This window comes from Cygnus atratus, chromosome 1 (genome assembly GCF_013377495.2).
Source record: "Cygnus atratus isolate AKBS03 ecotype Queensland, Australia chromosome 1, CAtr_DNAZoo_HiC_assembly, whole genome shotgun sequence".
NCBI classification, from domain to species: Eukaryota; Metazoa; Chordata; class Aves; order Anseriformes; family Anatidae; genus Cygnus; species Cygnus atratus.
The window spans coordinates 91,626,143-91,652,248 of NC_066362.1; the positions used below are offsets into that span (position 1 = coordinate 91,626,143).

A 26,106-nucleotide genomic window follows, 5' to 3' on the forward strand; every position below is an offset into this window, starting at 1 on the left:
TCAAACTTGAAGAAACTCTTGATTTGCAGAAACTAAAGCTGGAGATATGTTTCGATAAAAATTACCTTTTCATTATCTTCAGGAAACTGTGAAGATGTCTTTGGGAAGGAGATTTATGACGATGAGTATATTGGCAGAAGATGTAAGCACAGGTTGTCAGATTAGAGACTCACGTTGAGTTGCGTCCTAGAAGATAATACCGGGGGCCGGTGTGTCCTTATTAGATAGGCTAACTGGGGTAGCAGCCCCATGTGCTCCCAGTGGCTAAAATAATCAGTGTGATTGTAGAAGCGGCACTGCAGGGGCCTTTTTCATACAGAGTGCTGAGAGCTTCTGATAAGGATGGATAACAAATACACATATTTTGCCAATTCTATTTAGTAGTGCTTTGCAACTCAGTGGCTGAAAGACAGTTGTTATTGGCTGTCGCGGGATCAGGCTCTGCAAGAGGTGGCACATCGTGGATTCAAGGTCCTGTTCACATTCTTTCAGTATGTGCTAAAAGGTTATTTGCTAGGGACTGCAGTCAAAAGGGTTCAGACCTGCCCAGCACTAATGTTCTGAAAAATTGCACTTAGTAACAATGCACAGAGTCTACCTGTTTTACAAAGGGTAGACTTAACAAAATTTCTCTGCTTTTCTGGCTTGCATTCAAAATAACTTTTTTTAGTCCAAAATCTTTCAGAGGGCAGTTTATTCCCCTGATTGTACTACCTGGAGTTCAGACTTATTTTCAGGCTTACTGCTCACCCTATCCTCCTTTGTCATAAAGTCTCCCGTGTCTCATCTTAACAAGACGTTCTTCCCACATCCCATTATCTCTGTTGCTGTTCTCTTCCAGTCCCAGTCCACATGCGTGCTTATCTCTTGGCTTCCCCTGCACTTCTAAATCATTTCTTAGCTTACAGGCAGGTTTCTACCTGTTTGTCCACAGCCAGGCAACCTTCAACTTACCAGTCAGTTTTTCTCCCTACTCTTCTCTGTGCACCTTCCTCTGGCTCTCACCATGAGCATGAACCCTTAGACTCTGGTTGCCACCATAGTGAGTTCAGCAGTATGGCATTCTCCTGTTCCTTGGAAATTCAACTATAGTCTCGTTCATTCCAGAACAACTTGTGTCTCATCAGCTGATTTTATTTTCTGTGTGGGGCTTTTTCAATTCACTCTGAGCCAAAGGTGCCGTATAGTTATTACAAGTAAACAGACTTATTATGGCTTCATATAGTTTTATTGATAGATAATGACATACACAAGATAGCGGTCATGCCAGCTATTCACCAACAAAATTATACATTCAATACGTAGTCCAAGATATGAAGATGCATTTGTACAAGGATAAAGATGTTTACAATTATAAGATGCAGAGTAAAGATCTATTTGGTTCTCAAACTATACTTTTGCTTGATGTTCTTTGTAAGACAGTTGTAAAATGTTTTTAAACAAACAAAGGCACATCAGAAAATGGATGCATTAATCAGAGTCCTTGTAGACCTTGCATACATTCACTTACCTGCTCTTCAAGTATAAATCTTTGAGCATAATTGTTTCCTCACGTTAAAAAAAAAAAAAAAAAAAAAGAATGGGGGAGAGGATGTATGTAATAAAAGTCCGTTTCTGTGTTAGGTGGGGTAGGAAGTTAGAATTTGCTTCACTGAAACAGGGCAGCAGTGTACAAAATTTCATCTTTCCTAGAATTGAGGTGGGGTTTTAGAAAGGTATAAGTGGTAGTAGATTACTGAATTGAATGCTACTATTAAGCAGAAGAGTTTCCACTTTTTTTTTTTGTTTGTTTTTTTAACCACTGCAACTAGTCTTTGCATACACTGTGGACTCTCTTTTTCAGATCATATCACTTTGGAGAGGGATGAACCCCCTGAAAAGCAAAATCCGCTAACAAGGCAACCAGAAGGATTTGAGTCTCTAATCGAGCTCATGCTGAATTAATGTTGCATTTTCAAATGCTGCTTGATGACATGGTGGATGGCACCGCCATACTATTCTTATATTGTATGAAACAAATTCTGAGATCTTGAGAGGTTCTTAGAGATGGCATCTATCTCTCTAAAATCTGAGTGCCTCTCAAATATATATAAAAAAAAAAAAGAAAAAGAAAAGAATGATAATACTAATGCACAGCTTCTGTGAAGTTCTCATCATACACAGTCCCAACAGTACTTTAAGAAAGGATGGTGGTGTCACTGTTTGCACTTTGCAGATTGGGAAGCTGAGGCAGTGGAGACAGCGTGCTTGCCCAAATCATCCAATAGGTCTGTAAAAGACTGAGGAACAGCTGCAGTGTCCCGTGAATGCTAATACTGCCCTATAATTTTTACCAACTTGCTTCTTCCTTTGGATGTTGCTTTAGAATAAGCTGTCCATGAGAAAAACTCTTCAAGTGTGCTACTTAGCTCCTTTAAGGGATCTTAACAAGTCTGAATTTGAGCAATTTTAAATCCAAGGCCTCTCTGGTATTGAGTCCTTCATGCCCTTCCCAACACGTACATGAGGCCTTTGTAGAAGCCATGGGTAATCTGGGAAACTGTTATTAGGGGGTAACACAGCATGCTCATTTACTTTCTTAGCATTAAAAGAAATATGGTCTTTGCTATTTCATTAGCTGTCATCCACAAGGACCAGAATGAAGAGCAGGGAAAGGCTGAGCCAGAGATAACAGAAGGAGAGCACAAGGTCTTTGTGATGAGTACGTCTTCCTATGACAGCAGACTCTCAAGGTATTTATAAAAAAAAAATACTGAATTCCTACAACACCTGAAGTTTTAGATAGCGTTGGTTGAAAGTGACTTTCAGCTGTGCATAATGAAATAAACTACAATTAGGTGATTTGGATATTTTCTTTTTAATTTTGATAAAAGCATCTTAGAGATCTTACAGATGTGATCTCTAGGACAGGCTGTTAACCTGCAAACAAACTGGATGTAGACAAGGGCATCTGGAAACTGCAGAGGACAGAAAGACTTTTCCTGTTTAGGTACTTGTTGTGTGAATATTGAACGTAATAGTCATTATAATTACTCAAATCTTTTCTGACCTTTTCATGCCAAGGCCCTAAGTCCTGAGAAGAAGATTAGTACTACCATTACCCTTGTTGAACATTAATGGGAAAGGGTGGGTGGAAATGTGACTCTTGGTGTGATTTGGATGGTTGAGGCTGTTCACAGATGAAGGTCTGTAGGAATTGGCTCCTGTTTTTTTCAGAGGAATACCGTCTTCCTCATGCAGAGCAGCTGCTGTTGCTGACGACTCCTACTGTTTGAACACATGGAACAAAGCTGCAGTGGGTACCCATGAACGTATATGTGTGTTTATAAGGGAAAGCACAGATTGGAACTCATTTTGGAAATTCCTTCCCCTTCTGATCAGCGGTACATTAACTAAAGAGCTAAACCACTCTTTAACAAGTTGGAAAAATGAATGATTCAGTTACAGCTGGTAGGAGGCTGAATATAAAAACAGAATAGTGAGGTGTACACTTACATAGTAGTCTTAGTTACTCTTAGTTCTCGTTCTTGTTTTTGGCCTTTTCAGTTATTAGCTTTAGAACTCATTTATTTTATTAAAGTATATTTGAATAGAATCTATCACTTAACATAAAGCTTTTCCATTAGGATAATCTTCGCATAAGTGCAGTCCAGGGCTAATTTATTTTGGTTATTCAAAAGTACTCCAATGGCATGTTCAAGAGGTGACCCTTGTCCTAACACTCTTGTGGAGAATATGCAAACTGATCTTAAACAGATTATTGTAGAGTTTAATGTGAATTTGAGAGTTTTAGTTGTCATTAATTTATCTATACCAAAACTTGCCTGGATCATCAAAAGGGAACAGTATTTTTCCATAAATTACTGCTGACCTGAGGAATTATTTATGCACCTACTTAAGTACATTCTGTTTGTATCAAAAATGAAAGAACCATCTTTATAGCTGATTCAAAGAAATAGAGTTTTTGGAAGAATATGTCTTCATTACCCTTTAGCCTAGATACAGCTAACATATGCTGCACGAAATATTCATGAAATTCTATAAATGTGTGGTGAGTTAACCTGTTCTGAGCTCCTATTGTTATATTGCTCTCAATGCCCTAACTAGAACCAGCCGTTTCTGCTGTAGACACACACTGCGTAACAGCATTGCATTTCTTTTACCATATTGCTAATTGGTGGCTGGCTCCCATTTCCATCCTCAGTGCTTCCAATTTCTGGTAGTCCAAATGGTGTTCACATACTTTAAAGAGATGTCCTTTTGGCAGTACTATCTGCATGCCACAAGCAAGTTCTCATGGACATTTTTTGTTGCGTGGGTTACTTGGCATGCTTCTGGTACTCCAGAAATAATGGCTGTATTTTGCTGGTTTTAAACCAAGTAAAATTCCTGTTTTGTAATGACAAGATAATAGGTTAAATAAGGTTGGAAAAAAAAAAAAAGTATTCATTTCAGAACCATTTCTATCTTCACTTTTTTTTTTTTCCAATTATCCACTATCAATTTGGAAAAAAAAATAAAAATAAAAAGGTGAATACTATAAACAAAGCAAAGCACTTACGTGAGCGTATGTCCTAGTAACAGACTAAAATCTCTATTTTCTGTTGTGGCTGAAACTTTATTTGAACTTTCCACTAATGTTAAATCCATGGTTATCAAACTGTTCTGCAAAACTGTAGGAGTGAGTGAGGCAACTATTTTCTTGAGATATTGCTTGTAATTACTGGAAGAGATAGGGACATCAGTAACAATATTCAGAAGATTTATAGTTTGTTTGCTGGTGCATTGAAAAGTAAGTGCAGATCACTGAGGGTTCTCTGTTATGCGGTCTATGAATTAATGTTGTTATCCATAATTTATTATTCTTCACGTGCTTCTCATCTACATTTAGTTGGTGTAGAGACAGACAGAGTAAGGAGGAGTAAACTTGAAAACATAAGACTTGTTTCATATAATTATCATCTTTACCCTGTCCCTGAAAGCAAAGAAAAGCCTATTGTTATTTAAGTATTTGATTGGTATCTTGCTTTAAAAAATTGTGCATACATGCATTAAAATGGAAAATTTTAGCAGCACTCTTTCCTAGCTCTTGTGCCTTCACCAGGATGCTCCTGTGGAAAAACTGAAAGACTGGGAAACATTATATTGAATTGTGAAGATAGTTCAAATATAGGTATCGCATTAGTGTAATCAATTTATTCAATTTTTCCAAGTATTTACCAAGTATTTTTCATAAATGATGCTTCTTAGATCTAGTGTACAGGTCTCATCTAGCATACTTCCACACGCATTTCTAAAGTTGGAGAAGAAAAATAAAGGACTAGATTGATAGATACACATTTTTTTTTTGTTAAGTCCTAGTATATTTTCTTCATTTATTATATCTATATTGATATAGATATTTAGGAAGAAAAAATAATTCTATAGTGCTGGTCATCACTGGGAGAGAGAAAATGCTATAGGATCTTCTAAAGTGAGTTCAGGTGAGCTGAGTTATCAGAACACATCATTTAATATTCTAGCTTATAGATCTTATCCTAGCAGCACATCAGCTTCATTCCAGTACATCTTTCATTCCCTGAAATTTTAAACGAGTAATATTTTAATACTTAAAAGAAGACGTTTCCTGTATGTCTTCTTTCAGTGTCTCCAAATTAGCTTCTGAACTCTGCAGAAAATGAGTAACTTCATCCACATATAGACGTGTTTGGTAGCTCCTTTGTAGGTAATCAAGATTTGATTAGGTAACAGAATTGTTAAGTTAGAATCTGGGCATTTCTCAACATTTTTTAAATTATCATTAGTATTCATAAAATGATGGTATAATGTTTTATGGTGTGGCAGTAATTTGCTTCACATTTATTTTCTAGTTATTATTTCTGAAACTAATAAAATAAAACTACCAGGAAGGGACCTGTCTGAACATTCTGGATGCTTCTGACATATCTGAAAGTGTAATAAATCCCCACCAAAAGTAGCATCCTTGTAAAATGATAGGAAATCATTGAGTAGGTCAAAAAATAAGACAGAAGGATTATTTTCTATTTAAACAATATTCACAATTATACATGCTTTTATAACAACTATTTTAAAAAGGTGGATCCTGTGTCAAGTTCTGAAGTGCAAAAAAAGAGGTGGATTTCAGTACCACTGAGGAATACATTCAAAAGAGAACCTGAGAGCCGTTACTAATGCCATAGAGTTCAGCTCCTCTACTCCCAACACACAGATGACCAGAAGAACAGAGATTCGCTCTACAGTTGAAGTTTCTGACATTACAGTAGTGAGATTTATTTGGAAGAATTGTTGCAACACTACCGTGAAGTAGTTACGGTATTTCATTATTAACATGTATTTCTGAGCTTCACATACACATCCTTTGTCCCCATGTTTGTTACCTTCCCATTTTTTTGTGCAATGTCTTTCTTTAGGTACTAGATTGAAAATAGTTATGCATATACTCATTGTAGGTTTGAAATTATTGCAAAGGTGGCTTCTCACATGTATGTAGTAAATTATTGTTTTCTGGACTGTCAAGGGCTCAGATGGTGATGACCGTAATGTGTTTTCTTACACTGTTGTGGCCAAATACCTGAAAGTATCTAGATAGCTGGCCTCCACCAAAACTAATGGGAATCAGTGGGCAGAAGTCTGAACAGAAGTTCAGTTCAAACTAGGTAAAAGGAAAAACTTTTTCCTCACAAGGATATTGAGACAGTGGAGCAGGTTTCTCAGCAGGGCTGTGCAGCTTCTGTCTGTGAAGGCTTTTCGAGTCCTCACTGGAAAAGCTCTCAGCAACTTAGTCTGCCCTCACTTTGGATTCTGCTTTTGACTTCCTGAGGTCCCTTCCAACCATGATCCTATGATCCTAGTATTTTATTCACAATATTAAAAATATATATATATACTGGATCAGCTAAAAATGGGTATTGTATTCAGATTGCAAATGAATTAGTCTAACCAGACTGTCCATATGAACTAAAGAACCAACCCCTTTCTTGATACTTACAGTATTTTCCATTATAACTTCCGAATCATTGTAGTGATGTCGTATCTAATGTCTTTTAGGTCCTCAAATATATTTGCTGGAAAGAAATACGTGTTGATTTTGTTTTCACTGTCTAGCTGTTGAGAAAAAGAGGTTGTTAATGCTTTCATAAACCATAAGAGAGGGAAGCTTAGGATTGTGAGGGTTTTAGTTATTAATAAGTTCTTCAGTTTCTGACAGCCAGCAATTTTTTTTTTGAAAAGCAGAACTTAGCCAATATAGGTTTCGAAATGAGACTTCTAATACCTTAAATGTATTGTACCACAACACTTGTTTCCACATGGATTTTACTATAAATCACATATCATGGAAAAAGCCAGGTATACCTTTATTCCATAGTTTAAAACCATGCATGTTTATATTAAATCTTGAAAAAAAATCTGCTTAAATTTTTCAGTTCAAAAAGTCCCATCAAAACATGCTTGGTTTTGTTTTAGATTAAAATAAAGGGAGAGAGAGAGAAGCTACAGCTCTTCATTTTTAATTTTTTTTCAAGAACTCTGATTTCAACAGCTGCAGAGAGTAATTATTATAAAGGCTGTAGTCCCAATTGTTTTTGAGTTGATGTTGTAGCCATACTGTAACAGATACTCAGCAGATGCAGACTGAAGCACACAACTTGAAACATATGGCAAGATAAAATCTGAAAGCTATGCTAGCTAGCTACCATAAAGATTTTGTGAGGTAAAAGAACCTTAAATCAACATAGACTTTTAAAGAAGGATAGTAAAAACATTATAGGATAGAAATGATGATACCTCTCTATCACTTCTGCATCTGTAGCTGAAGTCACTGGAAATAGGAGTGCTGTGTTTTATTCTAATTGAGGGAAGTTAACAATAATTTTTTCAAGACTTCCAAATAACACTCAATAATCTCAAAGCTCAATAATTGCAAATTCTATTATTTCAAAGTCTTTCATACTGAAGTGATATTCCCAAGAAGGCAGAATAAAATTTCATATAGTAGAAACAAGGACATACATTTCAACTTAAATGGGTCTTATTAGCGGAGCAAACCACTGAGAAAATGTATGCCTTTTGGAAACTGTTTAGGTGATTTCCACTTGAAGCATGCAGCAAGTAACATAGCACCTGCCTTTTTCCCTGACGGACATGTTTAGTTCTAATTTCTGTGGTAGAATACATTGCTGAAATATAATCATTGTTCATTTAATTTTAATCACTCCAGTACAGAAACAATTATATGCATTTTAGAAGGCTTGTAAAGAATTATGTTTTATAAACAACATATATTTTAATGTTGATATGTATCATGCCTTAAAAATGAGACCCTTCCTCTCACGTGTACATATATGTACACACCCCTGCCTCCACATACACACATGTTAAATATACACACAGACAGTAACGCTCTGCTATCTGTACTTGGCTGTCTACTATCTTGAATTTCCACTGCCAGCTACTCAATACTCTGCTCTGCTAACAATCATTATTACCCTGGTTTTCCATCGTCCACCCTTCCACCACCCAGCTTGTGCCAAAAATTTCCCTGAGGTGCAATTGAAGTCATACTGAGGCATGTCTGACAGCAGCAGTGGACAGCACAGAACCATCTTAAGGCATGGAGGACACTTTAAACTATGTATTTATGTTCTCTTCTATATATTTTGCTGACTGGATTTCTTGTTTCCATAAAATATTGACGTATGTACAGTAAGCGCTGAGAAAATGGATGTTCTTGTCTACCGTACAATATTTTTTCCTGTTTCAGTATTGTTTGTGTATCACACTGATGCTCATAGAGCTGTTTGGGTTGTCTGGTGAGCAGCTTGCAGTGACATCTTCTTTCTGCATCTGAGCTTTTAGGAGCTTACTTTTCTGGTTAATGTTCCCAGCGCATGAATGGGAAAGATCTTATAATGCAGTGTACTGCCCTTGTATGTATATATTGACTGCCTGAATGCATCTCCTCTTTACTACACCAATGCTTATTGAAAAAAATCATTTTGCTATCCATTGACTTGCTAGCTGTTACACATTTCAGAAACTTGCCCTCCGTAGATAGCACGGTATGGCTGTATATACCTAAAACACGTGTTCAGATCTTCAGAGATGAGAAACAGCATGCATCATGACTAGCAGATATTTCATATTGCCAAGAATAATTTTATGTCAGATTGGAAGATGCTAGTTGCTATGAATGGCAACAATGGCTCCAGCTACCCCTTACTTAGCAGAAAAAAAAAATAAATAAAATAGGAAATGCATACACACCGTATCATAAACACTTAACAACATTCGGGGAGTACATGTAATTGAAGTGAAAGGCGCAGCACACCTGCTGTTTAGTTGAGATATATACCACAAGATAACAATGCCATAGCAGAATGTGATAGCATGGGGAAAGCTTTTGCTTCAAAATGTTGTAGTCCTTATTCCTTTCTCTGTAACCCCTTCATGACAGGGAGTGGGGTTTGACGGAGGCTTTACATAATATTTGATATGTATGAGATATCTGACTTTTTAGGAAAAATGTAGTCTAGGGTTTGGACAAATCACTCAGATGTGTTGTTATTTTTTTATTTTATTTTGTTTTAAACCTGAGCACGAGGAAAAGGTATGTGCTTCAGAAAATCCCATGACAAAGTACAAAGAAATAGTATTTCCAAATGTAGGTAGGAAAACAGGTCAGGACTCTTCTTTGTGCTTGACTGAGTTTAGAGAGGGAAGTTTGGGTTTAGTATGCATTATGCATGTGCACTGTCATTACTAACATTATTATTGGAACTATTATAATTAGCATGTTAATTCTTTTAAGTTTACTAATAGTTGTATTAGTTCAGAAATATTTTTCAAGATATCCTATTTGTTAAGTATTTAACTATTGATTAGTTTTATGCGAGGAATAAAGCTTGTAAAAGATGAAAAAGCAGCTCAAAAAAAGGGAAATGAATATAATTTTATTTTATTTTTTTTTCTTCAGAGTTTGACCTAGGTTTCCTCATCGGAGGAAACAGAGGCCACAGATGTCACATGCAGTTCAAACTGTCACAGAAGGCTGGATGAAGTCTTTCATGAAACTGCAGTCCTACATACAGCGTTTGTTGTGGTTGTGAGTTTACTGCATGGGCAGAGAGCTGAATCAAGCACTTCCTCTTTTTCATTGCTTGTAATTTGCATCTGCCTATGAATCTGAGAGGGGAGCCCATGTGTTTCTGAATCGTGCATGTCTATGCTCTTTTTGCAATTCTGCTTTTGGTGTACCTGTAGCATTAAAGTGCTTTGGAGGAAGAATTAGTGCCCCATCCTGCACACTTAGCAGATATATAACTGGAGCTGGTTCACAGTCTGTGGATGGGAGTGGGCAGATTCCTAGTGATGGCAGCGGATGTTTGAATCAGGCTTAGGGAAGTGATGGTGACTTTATTGCAGGGCTGAAGGAAATATGCCTTTATCAGTGCACTTCTACCAGTTAATAAATGAAATGCCTGCAGAAGAGGTACAAGTATTTGAAGTTAAGAACAGTAGAACAGTGGTCGCTTTTTTTTTTTTTATTTTATTTTTTTCTGAAAATCTTGCTTCTTGACATCTTAGAGAAAAATGTCAAACAAGACTAGTAACTTCTATTGGAAAGGTCATTGTAAGCGATGCATGCATTTTTACATGTATTTTCAAGTGAGCAGGACCTGGTTTCATTGGCACAAATAAGTAAATTCTGTTATTTGTGCCCTTGTTTTCACTCATGATGAAGACAGTACGGCCTTGTGGCTCAGACCTCATTTTCAGAAAGAAGTTGAGGCATAGCAACATTAAATCTCGTTATATAATCAGCATGCTCTACAATATTACTACTTTAGGGGCAGTAGAGTTTATAAATCAGAGAAACTTACTAGTAAAAAGCAGCGAGTTTTTAAAAGGGAAACACTGTTTAGAAGAATAATGATTAAGTGAGATGGAAATGATGTTACTCTTAACAAAACAATTTACTGAAACATTTTGAAAATGGAAATGCCAGCAGGCAATTTGTTTTGTTTTGAAATAGGTTTCAACATTGCCTTCTGCCTGTTTGATAGTAGGATGAAGAAGGCATATGTACAAACACATGCGTATATACAGATACATAAAGGTACACACACACATACATCCACACATACACTTATGTGCACATACATTCATGCAAGAAGATGATAATGCTTTAGTTTGTATCATCTGTGCTCAGCTCTTAAAACCTGATACCTGCAGCAGTAACAACTCACTCTTAGAGTCCCACAGCAATTTCATAATGGAAGCAGGGCTCTTCTTACAAAAATAATAAAAAGTTTTAAAATGTTATATTAAACAGTTTCAGTTGTACTAAATTTAGCTTGAAGGAGCTTCTTCCAAACTCTTGCACTGTAGGGGCTATTCCAGACTGTAGTCAAGAAATCTAATAAATTCATTATTGAAGTGGGAAGAGGAACTATGTGGAACGGATTGTAGAGGACATATAGCATGAAATTATGAGAGCTTCAGAGAAAAAATGTAAGCGTCAGGTTTGCTAGCCTAGACCTTAATATCCTGTAAGTTCAACTTTGTGAATTCTCTATCCTCCACTTTTTTTTTTTAATTTTATTTTGTGTGTGTGCTATATTCGCTTCTTCCACAGCCTTAGAAGTAAATACTGAAATCCTTTCATGTCAGTTTCTCCAGTTTCATACATTATGTTTCTGCTTATAGACTTTGGACATGCTGGATTTGGTCCAGCCCAATGACTCAAAAGGTGTTCAGAATGTTTTGGAAAGAAAATGAAACACATATGAAAGTGCATTTATATGCAAAATGCATGTAAAAAGGATCCCTCAGTGTTCTGTAGGTGTGTGGGGAGTCACTTGACAGGAAGCAGGGGAATGGAATTGGTTGGGGATGGTTTCTGCCCCTTTGGGGCATATGGTAACCAACTCCCTGCTCTGCCTCTCAAAGCTCAGATTTAGGTGCTCTCAGTGCCAATATTTTGGAGTTTGTAGCTGTGTGAGGGATCACAAGGCCTTGTTCATTCATAACCATACGGGTTAACGCTTTGGAGGCTTATCCCCACATGTGGAAATCTGAAAATAGGATTTAAGAAGCACACAAGCTAGGTGGAAGCAGGTTGGCCAAATGTACATCACAGACTTTCAGGCCCTAGGAAAGAAGAAGAATTGTGTGCTGTCTTGTTAGCATGTATGCATCTCACCCGGCAGAGAATGTCACTCCGGGAAGGTTACATTTCAGGAGAAACACTGCAATTTAAACTTGATTTTACTCAAAGTCCCCTAAAATCTGTATCTTTTTCTTATAGCTTGAGAGAAAGTAGTACATTCGTGAGTTACAAGGTAGAGGCAGTGGTACAAGTGTAGGGTTGTTGGCCTGAGAGGTACCAAAGTGATGGGACAAGAAGGAAAATGCTGCCCATTCTGGCCTATGACCTACCAGATAGAGAAATATCCAAAACAATCCCACCAAGTTTCCTCCTCTGACACTCAGTTGGACAGGCCATTCTACATCTTGTTTAAGAAAAAATACATTAATGTAAGGTAATAGGACATCTTGCAGAATATGTGTGCAGATTATCCTGCCTTTATGGTGTATAAACAACTTACAAAAATAGCTAATTTCAGCATCGACCTTTACATCTTCAAAGAACTGGAAAAAAACATTAAATCTCACAATCCAACTGTCAGCAGGAAGAGTATATTATTCTTTTATGAGTGAAAATATTAAATCAGATTGCAACCTTTCTTGCTTAAGAGGTATAACATGTCACTTCATATTTTCTGTTGGAACTGATAGGGCTGTTTGCAGAACAAGGAGAAATGCAGCATGAATCCAGGTGTTATAACTTGGTACTCCTTATTCCCTTTCCAAAGGCACATAAAGTATCAATTTATGAGCCAAAATGGGAACTCAGACATTCCAGGTGATAGTCTCAGAAGTATTAATATGATATGTTTATTTTGCCCCTTATTTGGCTTCATATGTAAGCCAGTTCAGACACAAAAATTAAGGTAACATCTTTGAGTCTCATCCCATGCACCATGCCTGCTCCTAGCTGAAACCCTTACCCCTGCACCTTGTTCCATTTCATGCTAAGCTTTTGTATTTTTGGTTCAAGTGCTATCTGTAGAGTCAACAGAGTATGCGATCCCTGCCTGCGCTGGCCACACTATTGCTGTTGTGTGTAACTATCAGATTTCATCCTTTATCACAGATGGCTTGGAGATGCAGTCCCCCCTAATTTCAACAGTCAGTGACATGAAAGATCAGAAGAATAGATCTGAAAGCAGGACAGCAGGGGTGGGTCGCTCTGATGCTAACTCCTCTGATGTTTTCTTAGTGGACACACGCTGTTGGTTGCTTGGATTCACCTACACCTTCAGCAGCTCAAGCTCTCTTCTGGACAAAAAGAGTCCAGTCATATTGTGGGGAACTGGAAGCTTATGGCATCATTCCCCTGAAATTAGGACATTAATTCTGGTTAGGAAGCCCAGGCTGTTCACTGACAATGCTGCGCAAAGCGTCTGTGCAATCTGAGGATTCTGCCTGCAGCTTTGCAGTGATAGGAACAAATGTACCTCACCAAGAAATGACCCCTGGGACCACAAGGATCTGTCAGAACCTCCTGTCACAGCTGCTTCTGATGCGGACATCATATTTTGCCTCAGAAACTGGAGTTCTTTTTCAGTTTGTAGGCAGCCTCTTCTAGCTTTTTGAACTTACAGAAAAATTCGGAACAGTATATGAAGACGTGTGCAATATTGATGCTGCACTCAAGGCAATAATTGGGCTTTGTACCAACTTGTTCTTTTATATTGTATTGAAACAGTGAAATACCCTATGTGATAGAGTTTGGGGATATTTCTTGATTTATTTTTTTCCTATTATTTTATCAATACTTTTAGCACGGCTTTTCTGTCCAGCTGTGGAATAGATTCTTATCTTTCATTTCTTTGTGTAGGTCTCCTATTTAAAACAGAAATAATGTGTGATGTGCTGTGAGACATTTCTGGAAAATCTTATTATTATTCAAAAAAACCCTAGTTAGCTGTAGCCAGAACAGAATAGATATTAAAAAGAGGTGGAGAGTGTTTGTAGTAAACCTCTGTAGGAAGTCTCCCTTATAACATCTAACTATGTTTACTTTATAATTTAGCTTACATATCATTCTGAGAAAAGGGGATGAACATCAATTTCTTTTGTCAGTGAGGAAATGGCTTCATTGCATGTTGCCACAATGCACAGAGAGATCTGAGCTAGTTATAACCTCTCTCTTCAGGGCAGACACCTGTACTACATAGTTCGATTGCTTCTGTACTAAGTCCCATATCTCTATAGTATATAGATTATTCTGTGATGCCCTTGAATTATAGATTGCATGCATGGACACCCGAAAGCAGATGTATTTCCTATACTTTAATAATTGTCCCATCTGGTCTCAAATATTACTGTGTAGATTTGGATATTTTCCCTCAAATAATAACCCAAATTGTAGTATGAGCCAGGAATTTAATACCAGCCAAGTTTCATGAAAGCACTTGGGAGTTTTTGCCATTAGCTTGAGTAGGGCTGGGATTCCAGCCACTGTGGTTTTTAGTAAAGATACTCCTGGATAAACTGCAAGAGCAAGCAGAGGCCCACCCAGTGGAAGTGCCGATAAAATCATACTGCTCAGAAGGAAGAGGATAAATCTTCTTAGTCTCTTCAGAAAATTCACATCTCACCTTGCTTCCAGAAGGCTGGTGGATACCTCCGGCTCCCGGTATGTTACAAATCGTCACTAAAAACCTGGAAAGCCCTGAAGATCTTAGCTGGGGCCAGCCATGCAGATCCTCCTTGTTATTAAAATCCCTCCCTTGAAGTAATTTTGAGGATTAATAGAACAAGCTTTTCAAATAAGTTTCTTTTTTTCTTTTTCCTTTTTTTTTTTTTTCCCCACATGAAATGACATTATGTCAAATGAATGTCAATGTGGAATGCTACATTCAGTTTCCCAGCTACCCTACCTATTTTTTTAAGTGTCAGCATTCATTCTAAAATGAAGCTTGCATTTTGCATGTTTTTCACATTTTTCTTTGCAAACACCACCATTTTTAAATGGCAAGACCAAAGCATGAAACGCTTTCTATTTGCCCTTGTAGGTCTTTCAAGGCTCCCAGAGCCCTTTTTGGTGGGGTTTCAGCAACTCAGTACATTTTCTGGTGCTTAACTCACTTTTGAGATCTGAACAGATAACACAGAGTAACATGAAAGGAGACAGAGAAACAAGCTGGAGGGAGTCTTCAAAGCACAGCTCTAAACAAAAGAAATACGGGGTCCTCATCCTGTCTGCTTCGCATTCTTGTTGTAAAGATTTCAGTTCGTTCTGGTTTCCTTATCTCAGAAAAGAGATAGCATTGCTTGCTTACTGCACACAAAGGCTGCGGGAATTAATTGATTTAGACATACAGGCTGCTTTTGAAAGCCTGGAACATTATTAATATGAACCACTACCTGCCAAAGACATGACCAGCTAACCGCTGCACCCTCTGTGACAGTGTTTTACAGAATCACTGCAATTATTTCCAACCGGCAGAGGATTAAGGAGGCCAAGCAGAGCTTTCTATTCAGCAAATTCATTTTCTACTTTATCCCAAAACTATATCCCTTGCCTTGCTTTTGCTCATCAGAATTCAGTTTCCAGGCAGGGTGCCTGTGGGATCTGCGGGGCTGGCCCAGGGTAAGACTGCAAGGGGCTTCCAGGCTTTTAGTATCTGTTTGTAACTTACGTGGGGCCAAAGACCTTTCCACCAGCCTTGTTGTCAGAGCAGGAACTCACACTGCTGTTTTTAATGTCTATAGAGCAATTTTATTTCCCTGGGGCTCCTGGAGGCATTTATCCAGCTTAGGATTCCTTCCACAAACCACTATTCAAGCACCACTTTCGAAATGGCAGCTGGCCGTGGCAGGCGCCAATGCGCTGTGCTTTAGTCATGACTGTTGCTTCACACTTGTAAGTAGTGCTTTAGAGGTGTTTTTTTTTTTACCCTGATTGCTTCCAGCTCATCCCAGCACAGCAAGAAAATATTTCCGCACCTTGTTGGTCTTCTGGATTGTGCAGATATTGTGCCATAGGCTGTAGTACCATATTTTCTTGCCTTTGAGCTCTTTTAGTATTTTTTCCTTCTCTCTTTCCTTTTGCTTCAAAGCTCTGCAGTTATGCTTTGCTGGACAAGTCACATTCCAGGAAGAGTTAAAGTAAGGAATAAGTTGCTTGAAAAGATGTGTATCTTTTATATAAAGTAAGTGTAGCAAGCCAGAATGTTTCCTTGGCTTCCCCATGCATGTGAATTTACTGCTAGCAGTAGTTAAAATATTTTGGGATGGACTATTTCAAATGTTTATGTGATTGAATAGAAACATTTTGTAGGAAAAAGCAGTTTCATAAATATTTTGAAGTGAAAAGTCTTTTTTTTTTCTTTTTTCTTTTTTGCTTTGATCATATTTTTGCTGTTTTGACTTTAACGCTTTGATTCTATATTGTTGTAGGTACATTTTTTAAATTATTGTGTGCATGCCTTTGATAAAAATGTAAATAAACAAAGTGCTTTGATAAGCTTGTGCTAATCTTCCATGAATGTATTTTTCATCTTTCATATTTTTTTCTAGGGGAGAACCCAAACTCTCATTCATCTGTCTGAAGCAGGAAAAGGCACAATGGTACAATTTCATGGAACAATTTCATGTTCCTCATGGATTGAGGAACAATCTCATGGAATAGAATTTATAGTGTGACAGCATCTTTTGATGCACAGCTCTTGAAGAGTTTTCCAGATTTTCTTTCTTCCTTGGAAACCTCTAAGAAGTTCCCACTTTTTTCGCTGTTAACCAATCCTCTGCAATTTCAAAACACCACAATATTTCAGTAAGGTATACCAATATAATAATATGATTATATTTTATTTAATAGCAAAGTGGATTGGAGAGGGACTGATGTAACTTGGCCATCACTAGTCAAATGCTCCTATACTCTATAACTTTAAAGCCCAGTTAATTTATATTTTTGTTTCCCTTAGTCCAAACTGGAAGGTAGTGCAGGAATTCATTCATACTCTGTGTTGTAGACCACAGATAGAAACTTTTACCTGAAGCTCTTTATTTTCACTCAGAAAGGGCTGGAAAAGAGGCTTTAAAATTATAAAACTCAATCTGGCCTTTGCTGAGGAAAACCTTTTTTTTTTTTTTTTTACTCTGATATATATATTATTAAAGCTCATCTAAAAGTCAGGAGGAATTCAAATTAGGAAACAATCGTCTAATAAAATTGGTTTTGTAATTGCCAGTACACCTTTTGGTATGTGAGTGGCAGCAAAATGCGGTGACAAATTTCAGTTTTGCTTTCCCCCCAGAAGAGATGTCTTAGGCTTGTATGCGAACCTGGATGAATTCAATTAGAGACGAACTTCGGTAATATGCTAATTCATCAGGCACTATTCATCACTCTAAACATGAACAGCCTCAGTTTTAATTTCCACTTGTTGATATCTGGTGTATCAGATCTATAGAAGAGAGCAATAAAAATCAATTATCTTGAATTTTGTCTGCAATTCCCCATAAAGATTTGATCCTTTGCAGAGGAATTTTAGGGATTTCATTCAAAATCAAATTATCCAGGTCAATTTTCTAATGGGAAGGGAGGGAAGGAAATGTGATCTTTTCACTCTCTAGAGAATTGAAAGATGAATTCAGATATTTGGCAATCGAAATGTTATGTTCAAATATTGCAGACAGTATTACACTATTTTGGTGAGACTTTTATTAAAGTGTGTGGTAGTTTTTAAACTCTACTTCGATGCGTAATTATATTTCTATGTAGTAATTTGCTTGGAGGTTTTAATAAAATCTTACAAATGTTATTTTATTATTTTTTCATTTGGGGGAAATTTTTAATCAAAGATCTTTCAAATTACTTTTTTGACATTGTTAACAACTCTTGTTCTGTGAGTACTAAGATAGAGATAAGGAAAAGATATTATTATATTGATTGCTTACTTTTTTTTTTTTTTAAATAAATGGTCTAGAAGTTTTTATTTCAGTCCTTAGTGCTTAGCAAGTACTTCTAGTTAAGCCTGATACACATATGCATTCAATTTCTGTTTGAGAATCTTTTGTATTAAAATACAGCATGTAGCCTTTGGATCCTTTTGAAAATGAGGAGGCTTTTCTTTTTTTTAGTCATTTTGACTAAGATTTTAGGATCTGATAACTGTTTGTAACCATTGTGTGTTTTACAACAAGTTTAGCGTTCTTCACTTTTGAATTTTTAAATGCTTCATGAAGAATTCTTAGTTCTACTCACACTGCTTGGAGGAAGTTACTATTATCTCTGTTTCAGCACAGGGACTTCAAGTGGCACATCAAAATGTGATAGTAGGTGCTGCTTCCACATCGTATTCTTTTCACAAATGCACTTACCCCTAAATATTCCTTCTCCTCCAATCAATTTCTGAACTGAAATAGTTTTCAGTTCAGAAAATTAAAGTGTTGTCATGCAGAAGTCAATGAAGAAGACCATGCTCACTGAGGGGCAGCTGCGTGGGTGGGAGGGACAAACTGGGATGTGCACCATGCTTACAGCTGCTCCACGTCTCATCTTCAGGAAGCTGCTCACGTGAATAAACTCACGTGTGATGGTTTGGAGGACCCAGACTACAAGTTGCAGGCACCTCCTTTCACACGTTGCTTCCTGTCTTGGTTTCCTGGGCTGAGTGGAGGTCAGGTGCACTTAAACTGAAGAAGAAACTCTCAGGAGAGAAATTACTGCCCATCCGTATGATGAATGGCTGAAGAGACATCAAGTAAAGCTGAGCTTCATCTTGGCATCCAGTAAAAACACAAATGCACATTTTGTGCCAGACATCTGTGTTTGTTCCAGGGAAAGCCCTCGGAAAGAGTCTGGCATTTCTCCACCTGGAGCCTGTGAAAAAGGCAGGAAAGCTCAGTTTGCTTTTTACTTAGTGTGTGCTGTGTTATGTCCCTGGATACTGGAAGCTCTTAAAAGTGGAGCAGTGTATTTCCATTCAGACCCTGAGCCCTACTTATCACCAGGTGCACCGTGCACTTTCCAAATCACTACCCTGAAGTGTGCCCTGGCCAGTATTTCTGTTAATATTTCTTACCTTCTGGCTGGAAATAGAGAGGGTATTCCCTCATGGCATTGAACATTAGAACATTTACATAGATACACAATTAGAGTGTTCTCAAGGAATACGTAATCGTATCAGTATATACAATTAAAGGTTCCCAGTGAGTTCTGTAATTCCTTTAAAAACTTACAGCCCTTTGATGTGATATGTCATGTTCCTGTGTTCATTGGAATACTTGTGAATATTTGCTTCCAGTCCCTTTGTGCTTCATTATTCTCTTAAAGATGACCATCACCTCCCCGTTTTTATGTAAAGAAGACCTCTGGGTTGATTGCTTTGGGTTTTTGCTGGCTTGTTTTACAGTTAAAAGATCCATATCTTGCCTATTCTGAAAGATTTCTTGAATGAGTGAGAACACAGTAAAATTCACAACACTGATCATAGACTTTTCACTTTAAAGTATACCTCGGTTTGTTTTTACTAGCCTCTTATAAAGAAGTAGAAGAAATGTTGTCTTTGATAAAGCATTTCTTTCTTCACTTATCTCTTGTAGGAATTCACAGTTCACGTCTCATTATCATCAGCATGATTCTGGTACTAGAAAGGTTTCAAACCTTTTTTTTTTTTTTTGTCTTTGTTAAATTACATTTTATTTCCCATTTATATGAATGGAACCTTGAGGTCTGGCTCATGTTTTGGCAGCATGAGATGTTATAATACCTCTGGACAAATCAAGAAAATGCAGTGAACATGATTTACTTAACCATCTTTAGGGCATCTCTAATGGCTTGCTTAATCTTGAACATATAGAACCTAAAGTAAAGACATTAATCAGGTTCCTAGAAAAGGAGAAGGATTATAATCAAATGAAAACTGCTCCCAAGCAAAAAAAAGGATCAGCCTAGTAGATGAGAAAAATGGTGGGGCAGAGGCAGGAGGAAACAATGCAGATGATATTCATAGTAGTTTTTTTTTGTTTGTTTGTTTTGTGTGTGTTTTTGTGTTTTTTTTGTATGATGCTTTGGTAATATTGACAGATTCCTGAAACTTTATCTTATACCTCCACTGTACTTTGAAGGCAAAGAAACTGTAGGATTCAATGTTTAATTGCTTTGGTGTAAATTAGCAATCAGTGTTCTAGAATATTAAAGTGCCAGGCAAGTGAGTGATGCTTGATAACATAGGAGAACTGTAAAAAAAACACCTTAGCAAGAGAAATAGAGCTGTAGATGAGAGGACCTTATCTTCCACTTTTAATGTATTCTGTATAAAACTTCCAGGTTATTTCCCCAAGCAACCTTAGCAAAGAGAAAAGTGGAATTTTAGATTTTGAAAATAATTATGTAGGCCCTGATTCTGTATTCACTGAATATATCTGTATGGGTTGTTGAATCAGAAATCGGATTCTTTGCTGCAGTCATGGGACGGCTCACCATATAGACACGTCCACTGATTTTCTGAAGATTCAGGATTAAAACGGGAGGTGGAAAGTGAGGCTAAAGGTGCCAGTGATTAATGGAACTGCATCAGCTTCATAAAATATTGTGTTTCGATGGAGATTTCAGGTATTAATTTGAGGGAAGTTAGATGCGTAAGTTCAAATGAACTTGTAACGTGGAAGAAAACCCGTGCTGCACACAGCATGGAGTTACCCATCCACCACCAGGCAGCTGCTGCAGTGTGACTCTTTAGCATGAAAGCCTTAATTCTGATGCAGACAGCTGAAGGCCAGCTTGAGTCCAGGATAGCCATAACCTTGCTCGTTGGTGTTTATCGACTTCTGTCAGCCGTCTCTGCGGCGCTGACATAAATATGGCTATGTCAAGCTGTAAAGATAGCTCCGTACCAATTTAGTTTAGTTCACTTACTTTAGCTCTGAGGATAGCTAGACACTGATAGCTATGGCAGACTAGCTCCTGGCATAGTCTTTTAGAGACATTTTACAGTAATCTGAATGTCTCGTCTATTTAAAGGCCATTTTTTTGCTTTGGCTTGATACAATTTCAAGTCAGGTTAGAAGTTAACGTTTAGGTAACTTAAAAACAAGGAAACAAACAAACAAACAAACACACTGCCTAAAAATTCCAGGTGCGAATTGCACACCCCAAGGATGCATAGGCCAAGTTTTTCAAATCTTCTGAGACCATGCTCCAGACATATACATGGGCATATAGTCAGCATACACAAGATATTGTAAGTCTAGCTACAATTCTGCCATAGGTGCAATAGGTTTGTACGCCCCAGGATAGAACAGTGACCAAGATTTCTCCTCAGTTGCTTCGATATAAATGTAGAATAGCTTTACCATTTTCACTACCAAATATAAAGCAGTGCAGAACAGATAGATACAACTTCAGAGCTACATTTGAAACAGAATGCTTCCATTTAAAATCTAAATGTGTTCTATTTGAATGAAAGCTATTATTTCATAAAAAATAAGGTTTTATTTTAAACAAAATTATTATTAAAAACAGTTATGTCAGAAATACTACCTTTGCCCGCGTAGAGGCAGGTATATATATTTTAGTAATACATTTAAATTATGCCAGAAAGCATATTTTTGTAATGGTTATTAGGGGTTACATGACAGTAGTTACTTCATTATTCATATTCAATATTAACAATTTATTAAACTGTAATAAAAGTACTCGGCTTCATCCATTGCGAGATGAAAGTGAGAACTGTGAAATGTTATCCTTGAAACTTATTAAAGGTACAGAGTTAGAAGAATGTAAAAAGAGGACAAAGTTAGGATGATGTTTCAGAGAATCCAATGATGATAAAAGAAGACTATTCATTACTCAGTATTTTTATTTTATCTTCCTTCTAATTCATTAAAGGTGCCTAACTAGTCTTTATACGATGCCGGAATTTGTGCTAAAATACAAACTGGAAAAACGAGGAGTCCTCCAGATATGATACTAGAGTGAGACTTGGGTCTGGATTTGTTGTTACATTGCCAGCTTGGTGACAGCTTGGTGACAGTCACATCTTTATACTCGTGCTGAGCTCAGGCTTTGGCTATTCTGATTGCAAGCTCTTCAGAGCATGAGCTTCTGCTAGCTTGCAACAAGAGCAGCTGAGTTATGAGCTTATGACTGTAGCTCTTGTTTCTTGAATACTTCTACAATGCAAATAAAAATAGTCATATTAGTAAGTATAAAAATCGCATGTTCAACAAACAAACAAACCCCAGCACACCACCTCACCTCCACCTGTTGTTTTCCCTCTCTCTAGTACAGTCCATAACTACCATCACAACTCAGCATCAATGACATCCTTCTGTGAAGTCTGAAGTCCTGTGTTCTTCGGTTTACTGCTTCTTAACTAAAGCCAGACTTTCAGGGGCTCTGAGCATGTGGAGCAAGACCAGAGGAAGGATGGCTGAGCTCTCTGGAAACTGAGTCCCACTTTCCACACTGTCTCCTGTAGAGCTGGTAGAAGCAACATTTGTTGGACTAAGCAAAGTCGTAAATATGCTAGTCAGGCTCTGTTGTTAGGAGTGCCAGCCTAGCTCATTTTATTCATTTAAAAATAAAAGATTGTCAAAAGGGAGGGCGTAGTCTCTGCGAAGGCCAGATTAAATATGAGTGTTTGTGTATAAGCTAGAGAACAATTCCTTTTTCCATGATACTGTTAGAACCAAAACACTAACTCTGTTTGTTTTAATGTGTATAATAGTGCCTAACTTTTCTGTTTCTTTTTTTTTTTCTTTTTTTTTTTTTCTTTTGAGGGAGGGGGGAGAATCTCAGCTTTTCACAAAGGCATTTGTTAGCTTTATCTTAATTTTGCAGCTGGTGAAACCATGGCATGCAGAAGGGAAGTGACACACCTAAATGATTATGTTATAATGGTGAAAATAGAGCATAAATCAGCTGGGGCTGAGCCCAATGCACTGTCCTTTACATCAGAGAAGAGACATGACTTGAGGGTCAGTATTAAGTCTAAAGTATTGTGCTTACTTTGAAAAAAAAAAAAAAAAAGTTATTTGCCATGATGAAAGTTTCCAAAGCTGGCTGTTTAGAACAAAGGCTAACAATCTGCCTTGTTATTATAGTCACCTGTATGGCAAGTAGCTTCCCAAATTTGTGACTTACTCATGCTTTTTCTTATTTTGTGAGATTGTGTAACAGTGAGGAGCTCACAAACTGAAATTGATTGATAATTATTGCTGGGAGAGAGACAATACTAAAGTCTCCTTGCAGGGACCTAGACCAGGGCAGGGAGAAGCCAGAAAGGCTAATGGTACTCAGGATCAAATCTTGGTTGTACTTGTTCCTAGGATCTTACTATGACTGACGGAAATTCTCAACCTCAGATGGAGAAGGAAGCATAAGAACTTCTATCACTTCTGAAAGTACTGTGGCTAGGAAAATTAGGCATATTTCATTTCCATCTCTCTATTAAGCTATGTTGACAAACCAGGCTATTGGCCAGTTTTGTAGAGTATTAGTAATTAACTAAGTAGCCTAATTATCAGAGCTACTTTGGTGTCCCAAGAGAAAATCCATTTCCACCTATGATTTAAAACAAAAATACTGCACTGAGAGAGATTTTATTGGCTTGGCCAATGGTTTGCAAGTGAATCAGAGGCTACAACACACTGCTGTTTGAAGTTGCACTTGGCTTTTAAAAAGATCCCACTGTTTATGGATCAGATGGAGCCTAATCTATTTACTTTTTCCTGTGCAAAGCATCACTTTAATGCCAGTCTGCTGAGACTGGCCGAGGCTGGCAGAGATACAGTTGCATCATTAGAGCAAAGGTGCCAAAAGGGATGTTTGGCTCTTTCAGATCTCCAGCTCTTCTATCTCCTTTATGCCAGCAGGCAATATTTATTAAATACTCTGAAAACCAATTTATTCAGTTTAAATTACACTGGCAGCATAAAACTGTGTGCAATCAGCAGAGCTGCTGGTCTGAGCACAGGACAGGCTACAGGAATCCTTAAAGTCCACATTGCCATGCTAAGTTCAGGTCCCAATACCTTCCTTTAGATATGCCTCCATGAATGAGCACAGGTAGACCAAAGCTTATGGTCCTCTGTGTTGGCTGGATGAGACCCAACCCTGCTTCACAATTTGCAGAGTTGTTCTGCCTGGGTGTACTCGTCTGGGCAGAAGGCTGCACCTCTGGCTAATGAAAGCTGTCTGCTTCATTGCAGGGTTGCTCCAGGATTGTCCTAGGATCGTGTGGCATGGAAGTTCCTCTCCCTCCTGTGATGGTGTAGCTGATGTGGCTTTGTACCTTCTGGAGTTGTAGCTGCCATTCAGTTCTCTTGTAGTGATGGGCACAATCATGCTGGAAATATTTCTCAAGGGCTTGGAAGAGAAATGGCACTCTGCATTGCTTCATGTCCTTTAAAACTATTGCTTTTCACTTTTAAGGATGAAAATGTGCTTTTCACTTTTAAGGATGAAAATGCTGCTTGTTGCTACTCTTGAGGGCATCATTAATCAGGTCTTACTGAATGCTCATCGGTTTAGTAGATTTATGTGTATTTATTGTAACATTTCATGTGCAGTTACATCTATTACACCTAGGCAGGTGCAGATTCATGGCTCGACAGGTATATTGTTCCTTTGCTGAGTCAAGGGAAGATTTTACCCAGCCATGCCAGAGAGCTTCAGCTGGCTGTATGAATTGAAATATATTTAAGATTGTAGAAATGTATTTAAGATTGGTAGCATTTGAAATAATTGGTGAGGACAGAAACTGAAATGAGGATCCAGTTGTGCTCAGCGTTGCATGAGTATATAGTAAGAAGAGGCTTCTAGTCTAAATATATAGAGAGGTGAATGTGTGTGTGGGAAAAGTCACAGAATAGAGAAGTGATGTGTGCAAGATCTCACAGCAGATTGTTTGAAAATCTTGGCATGAACCCATAACTCCTGTTTTCTGGGGCTATTCCCTTGTTCTTCTCCAACTCAGCCTGCCAATACAGAGTTGTCATCTGTACATGGATACACAGATGTCATAGTGGACTGCAAAGCCAGATCTTCAGCTCATTGAAAATCAGTGTTTTGTCATGATGTCAATAAGGCTATACTGTTTTACATTATGTGAGGGCTTTTCACTAAGTTTTTGTTGATGTCTTCTAGTATTTTTAAGACTCAGAACTCTAAAGTCAGGATTTTCAATATTTCCTGCCTAATTTAGGTATGAAATCCATACTTAGGCTGAGAAGGCTATGGCCAGATTTTTGATGGGTGATTCTACTGGGAGCCTGAGTCTGTGGTAGCTCCAATCACTCATGTCATTGCTTACGTAGGAATGTAAGTGCTGTACTTCAGGCCACCTAGTTTGAAAATTTGTCTGAAATATTGCTAGACATTCCAGTATAGCCAAATGCTCCTATTGCCTTTGTTTGGTTCAACCATCCATCCTTTTGAGTTTTCTTCATTTATAAAACTAATGGTCTTGATGCATAGCTTTTGCATTAATTTGACCTTGTATAAACAGATAACATTTGCAAAAATTGGTTTAGCTTTTTCATAGGTTCACAATAGGAATGATTCAGGTTCTATATTTTGGGTCTTTATCCCACTGGACTGCTGCTAACTTCAACAGTACAGGACAAATCAACTATGGAAGTAAATTGCCCAAAATGCCTTTACTGAATTAAGCATAACGTTCTCAGGTTGGTTCTCTTTCTCAAGCTGGATTACTTCTAAAATCAGCCTATTTCTGAGGATGGTTCCCTTCAGCTCAGTCAAAAATATCCTTTAATTTTCAGCAGTGCTTTGAAATGACCTCACAAGGTTATATAATAACTTTTACAAGGAGATCTGGAGACTGTAGAAGCATGATGGGCTGGTATTTCACTTACATCTGGATGTACTGTGTGGCATATTAACACTGCAGACACATCTGCTATTCCTAAGGGGCTGAGCAAACTTCATGATCTTGGGCAGATGCAGTACGCAGGGCTGACAGAGCAGACAAAGACTCATCACAA

At 37.7% G+C, this 26,106-nt stretch overlaps 1 long non-coding RNA gene across 1 annotated transcript in view; it reads left to right on the top strand.

Annotated features, from left to right (window-relative positions):
- The window catches only part of LOC118244974 (uncharacterized), a 34,801-nt gene extending 9,010 nt beyond the window's left edge, over positions 1-25,791 (top strand). Inside the window, exons 2-5 of the long non-coding RNA XR_004777726.1 lie at positions 2,618-2,732; positions 9,995-10,123; positions 16,672-16,932; positions 24,313-25,791. This is a non-coding gene — a long non-coding RNA (uncharacterized LOC118244974). The remainder of the gene's footprint in view (positions 1-2,617; positions 2,733-9,994; positions 10,124-16,671; positions 16,933-24,312) is intronic.
- Positions 25,792-26,106: the final 315 nt, after the last annotated feature.